The sequence below is a fragment of the Bos indicus x Bos taurus genome, chromosome 29 (assembly GCF_003369695.1).
Source record: "Bos indicus x Bos taurus breed Angus x Brahman F1 hybrid chromosome 29, Bos_hybrid_MaternalHap_v2.0, whole genome shotgun sequence".
Classification (NCBI taxonomy): Eukaryota; Metazoa; Chordata; class Mammalia; order Artiodactyla; family Bovidae; genus Bos; species Bos indicus x Bos taurus.
The window spans coordinates 51,248,622-51,254,507 of record NC_040104.1 but is presented as its reverse complement, the minus strand read 5'-3'; the positions used below and the strand labels follow the sequence as shown (position 1 = coordinate 51,254,507).

At 58.0% G+C, this 5,886-nt stretch overlaps 2 pseudogenes; both read left to right on the top strand.

Moving 5' to 3' along the window:
* The first annotated feature begins 1,622 nt into the window (after positions 1–1,622).
* LOC113886599 lies at positions 1,623–1,742 on the top strand (annotated as a pseudogene).
* A 3,455-nt stretch (positions 1,743–5,197) lies between these two features.
* Positions 5,198–5,318, top strand: LOC113886608 (annotated as a pseudogene).
* Positions 5,319–5,886: the final 568 nt, after the last annotated feature.

The window sequence follows — 5,886 nt, the reverse complement described above, 5'->3', positions numbered from 1 at the left end:
CCACCCCCACTTTGACAGCCTTGTGACGAGAAACGGTCCCCGAAACAAGAATCAGACAAACCAGAGAAGCCCAGATGATAGTCCTTGAGATGAAGGAACTAAGCAGCTGGTTGCGATGGCACCAAGGGGAAAGGTTGCTCTTTTTGTCTGCCCCTCTACTCCTTTCTTCCTGGAGCCTTAGGGTTTTGTCATGGAGATTTGAAATAAAGGCAACAAAAGTCATATGTGTTGAATCAAGATTTTGCATTTAACCATCTCTCAAAAAGGAAGAGAGCTTCACCTGCACATGTTTCTTTCAAAACCGTCAATTGCTTTTCAATTCTGGGTTTCTCTCTTGCCTTGTTCAGTTAGCCTTAACAGTAAAAATCAACGAAAACTACATAAAGATTCAAAGATACCAACAAAGGACAGCTTTCGGTTTTTTGAAATCATCTTTCCATTTAGTAGAACACGAGCTCTATTCTTTGTATTTTGCCTAGGAATTAGCAATGTCCTGTTCAGATGGCAAGGCATCCGCGCGCAGGAGACTGGGGTTTGATCCCTGGGTCGGGAAGATCCCGCCGAGAAGGAAATGGCAACCCACTCCAGTATCCTCGCCTGGGAAATGCCACGGACAGAGGAGCCTGATGGGCCGCAGTCCATGGGTTGTATTAAAGTTGGGCTCAACCCAGCAAACTACGAACACAAGTATTTCCAAGACCACACTCAAGTGTGTGTGTGTGTGTGGTGTGTGTGTGTGTGTGTGTGTGTGTATTTCCTCTTGCCGTCTTGGAGTCTGTCTCGGAATCTTCAGGTATTTCCTGCCTCTGTATCTCCTGCAGCCAGCCGCCGGCCCGTTCATCTGGCACCGGCCTCTCCCAGGCGCTCTGGCTCTGGCTGGGAGCTTGCGCAGGCCAGCTCTCTCCCTTGGCGTGGGTGCGTGCAAGTGTCTGTGTGTCTGTCTGGGTGCCTGCCTGTGGCTTCGTCTGCTCTCTCAGGAAGGTCGAGGGCTTGGCGTGGGGGCAAAGGGGGGGCCTCGGTAGTGCGAAGGGGAGGGCTGAGGCGCCGGTCCGACCGACCGCGCCTCCCTGGCTTCTGGTGGGTTTGGGCACCGGACAGGTGCCGGGCAAGTTGGTGCTCAAGTTTTCGCTGAGCCTAGGCCCCAGGAGGTTCAGAGGCCCCTGGGCCGCGGGGGTTGGGAGGCGGCGGGCGCCGAAGACCGACACTCCGGGGCCGCGCGGGCCTGAGCAGCGAATGGGATCGGGGGGAGGCCCCGCTCAGCGAGCGCGGCCGGGTCTGGAGTGGCCGCGGGTGGGAGGGCGCCGAGACCTCCGCACCCCTCAGCCAGCCCCCAGGCCCCGCGCGCACGCACGCACGCACGCCCTCCCGGTCAATGGGGGGTCCTGGAAGCCCCTCAGGCCCCCGGGCCCGGCCAGGCGCTTGCTGGTCTGGTGTTTGCGGGTTCGGGGGGGGGGGGGGGAGGGCGGGCCGGCGTCAGCAGGCTGGAGTACGGTCGCGGGTCGTGCGGCTCAAGTACAGCACGCCCCGCGACGAGAGGTGCGGCCCGTTGGCCCGACCTGCAGGGCAGAGCGAAAGGGAGGCGAAGCGCAAGGCTCTTAGGGCGCCCCGAGCCAACCGCCACCGTCTCAGGCCGTATCAGCCTGAAGGCGCCCGATCTCGTCTGATCTCGGAAGCTAAGCAGGGTCGGGCCTGGTTAGTACCTTGGATGGGAGACCACCTGGGAATCCCGGGTGCTCGAGGCTTTTTGCCTACCAGAAGAGGTCCTTTAGCCCCCCGCCCGCGCGTCCCGATTCTTGGATCCCCCCCGCAGCCCCAGCCCCTCCCGGGCCGCGGGGAGCGGGTGGCCGGGGCCCCCCGACTCCCGCTGCAGACCTGGGTGGCCTCCGCGCGGCCCGCGAGCCCCTCCGCATTCGCATTCGGCTTCCAGGACACCCGACGACCGGCAGTCCCGTTTCCACCTGGGGCTCCTTTGGCTTGCCTCAGGCAATCCCGGGCTTGCACTGACTCCAGCCAGAGCCCCCGCCCCCGCCCCACCCCCTGCCTCGCAGGCCATCGCGCATGCGCATGTGCGCGCGCACGCACAGATAGATGTGCCCAAACGGGGCATCTATCTTGTTCACTTATACCGTGGGTGGATCTATGCCTGGGTGTCGGACTGCTGACCATAGGCTACTACTTCCACTTTTCGTTCCTTCGGGAACCTCCATATTCTTTCCATACCGGCTCTACCACCCCGCCATTCCTACTCACCGTGGAGGAGAGTTCCCTTTGCTCCACATCTTCTCCAGCATTGGTTATTGACAGACATCGCAGTGAGGCCCAATCGGACTCATGTGAAGTGGTCCTCCTTGGAGTTTGGAGTTGAGCCTCTCCAATCATTAGTGACGTGGAGCAAGATGACCTTTTGGAAATGCAGATGCAACGCTGTCAGTCACCTCCCTGCTCCAACGGCTCTCGTATTTTCCCAGCGTATTGAAGATACGACCACTTCCCTTCAGGCTTGCTCCTCACGTTCTTCTCTGATGTCTTTTGCCTGGAATGCCCTCTGCACTCTTTGGCTTCATCCCATAGGGCATTTTTCGTCGTGTCTTGAATGTCCTAAGTTTCCCTGGTCACATAGCCTTCCAAGATGCTATGTTCCCTGCCTGAAATCTTCCTTCCCTGCATCTCAACCCTGGTTTACCTAGGTTCACCTATGGACCTCAACGAAATGTGTCCTCTGGAAAGCCTTCCCTGACACCAGTTTTGTTGGGTGAGGGAAGAGGCCCTCTATAGATCTCAAAGGATCGCCTGTGATGTATTATTAGAGTCGTCTCAGTGAAAGCAGGAACGCTGTGTCTCTTCTTCTCCGCCTTCTATTTCCTGACACTTATTACATGCTCCTAGCTCAATCGTAGGTGCTCAGTATTTACTTATGGGTGTGAAAGACAGAAAGCTCTTGGAAGCCTCAAGGGGTCACTTGGGCCTCGGCACTTTTGATCTCTTTGTTATTTGGCGATTCAATGTCTTTCCTTTCCTGGGTTGATGTGTACACTATATTCGGGGGCACAATCTAAGGCATGAAGACATATCCATACATAGAGGTTCTTGCTTTCAAGGAACTCGTACAGCAGATTTCTACAAGTTAGGGCTTTTCAATGCTCTAGAAGAATGTGAACGTTCAGTATGCTCCATTTTCATTTCAAAGAAAGATCGTTTGACCTTCCCTAGCAAAGGTGGAGACCTTCCCAACGTTGAGTCCAATACTTATACCTTGACCATTTCAGGCAAGTCTTGTGGTTCCTTCTGGAGGTGTGTGGCTCTTGCAGAAATGTGGAAGATCTTCCATCGTCCTCAACTTTGGTGTCATTTGCAGTCAGTCCAGAAGCTTCCAGGTCTAGGTTCCAGACCACCACCACACACAGTCAGTAGCCAACGAGTGTATTCCAGGAATACGCAGTGTTCCCGGCATTACCGTTGATATTGTTTCTGCACACTCAATGCATTGGGCAGGGCCTGGGATTGTACCACTGGGTCTCATGTGGGAATGGAAGAAGGGCTCCCCCCCCCTCCAAACACACACACCCCAACCCCACTGTTTACATCCGTGTGACGAGAACGGTCCCCGAACAAGAATCAGACAAACCGAGAAAGCCAGATGATAGTCCTTGAGATGAAGGAACTAAGCAGCTGTTGCGATGGCACCAAGGGGAAAGGTTGCTCTTTTTGTCTGCCCCTCTACTCCTTTCTCCTGGACGCCTTAGGGTTTGTTCATGGAGATTTGAAATAAAGTGCAACAAAAGTCATATGTGTTGAATCAAGATTTTGCATTTAACCATCTCTCAAAAAGGAAGAGAGCTTCACCTGCACATGTTTCTTTCAAAACCGTCAATTGCTTTTCAATTCTGGGGTTTCTCTCTTGCCTTGTTCAGTTAGCCTTAACAGTAAAATCAACGAAAACTACATAAAGATTCAAAGATACCAACAAAGGACAGCTTCTGTTTTGAAATCATCTTTCCATTTAGTAGAACACGAGCTCTATTCTTTGTATTTTGCCTAGGGAATTAGCAATGTCCTGGTTCAGATGGCAAGGCCATCCGCGCGCAGGAGACTGGGTTTGATCCCTGGGTCGGGAAGATCCCGCCGCAGAAGGAATGGCAACCCACTCCAGTATCCTCGCCTGGGAAATGCCACGGACAGAGGAGCCTGATGGGCCGCAGTCCATGGGTTGTATTAAAGTTGGGCTCAACCCAGCAACTACGAACACAAGTATTTCCAAGACCACACTCAAGTGTGTGTGTGTGTGTGTGGTGTGTGTGTGTGTGTGTGTGTGTGTGTATTTCCTCTTGCCGTCTTGGAGTCTGTCTCGGAATCTTCAGGTATTTCTGCCTCTGTATCTCCTGCCAGCCAGCCGCCGGCCCGTTTGTCTGGCACCGGCCTCTCCCAGGCGCTCTGGCTCTGGCTGAGGAGCTTGCGCAGGCCAGCTCTCTCCCTTGGCGTGGGTGCGTGCAAGTGTCTGTGTGTCTGTCTGTGTGCCTGCCTGTGGCTCGTCTGCTCTCTCAGGAAGGTCGAGGGCTTGGCGTGTGGGCAAAGGGGGGGCCTCGGTAGTGCGAAGGGGAGGGGCTCGAGGCGCTCACGGTCGACCGCGCCTCCCTGGCTTCTGGTGGGTTGGGCACCGGACAGGTGCCGGGCAAGTGGTGCTCAAGTTCACTGAGCCTAGGCCCGCAGGAGGTTCAGAGGCCCTGGGCCGCGGGGGGTTGGGAGGCGGCGCGGGCGCCGAAGACCGACACCTCCGGGGCCGCGCGGGCCTGAGCAGCGAATGGGATCGGGGGGAGGCCCCGCTCAGCGAGCGCGGCCGGGTCCTGGAGTGGCCGCGGGTGGGAGGGCGCCGAGACCTCCGCACCCCTCAGCCCAGCCCCCAGGCCCCGCGCGCACGCACGCACGCACGCCCTCCCGGTCAATGGGGGTCCTGGAAGCCCCTCAGGCCCCCGGGCCCGGCCAGGCGCTTGCTGGTCTGGTGTTGGCGGTGTTCGGGGGGGGGGGGGGGGGGGGGGAGGGTCGGGCCGGCGTCAGCAGGCTGGAGTACGGTCGCGGGTCGTGCGGCTCAAGTACAGCACGCCCCGCGACGAGAGGTGCGGCCCGTTGGCCCGACCTGCAGGGCAGAGCGAAAGGGAGGCGAAGCGCAAGGCTCTTAGGGCGCCCCGAGCCAACCGCCACCGTCTCAGGCCGTATCAGCCTGAAGGCGCCCGATCTCGTCTGATCTCGGAAGACTAAGCAGGGTCGGGCCTGGTTAGTACCTTGGATGGGAGACCACCTGGGAATCCCGGGTGCTCGAGGCTTTTTGCCTACCAGAAGAGGTCCTTTAGCCCCCGCCGCGCGTCCCGATTCTTGGATCCCCCCCGCAGCCCCAGCCCCTCCCGGGCCGCGGGGAGCGGGTGGCCGGGGCCCCGACTCCCGCTGCAGACCTGGGTTGCCTCCGCGCGGCCCGCGAGCCCCTCCGCATTCGCATTCGGCTTCCAGGACACCCGACGACCGGCAGTCCCGTTTCCACCTGGGGCTCCTTTGGCTTGCCTCAGGCAATCCCGGGGCTTGCACTGACTCCAGCCAGAGCCCCCGCCCCCCGCCCCACCCCCTGCCTCGCAGGCCATCGCGCATGCGCATGTGCGCGCGCACGCACAGATAGATGTGCCCAAACGGGGCATCTATCTTGTTCACTTATACCGTGGGTGGATCTATGCCTGGGTGTCGGACTGCTGGACCATAGGCTACTTCCACTTTTCGTTCCTTCGGGAACCTCCATATTCTTTTCCATACCGGCTCTACCCACGCCCATTCCTACTCACCGTGGAGGAGAGTTCCCTTTGCTCCACATCTTCTCCAGCATTGGTTATTGACAGACATCGCAGT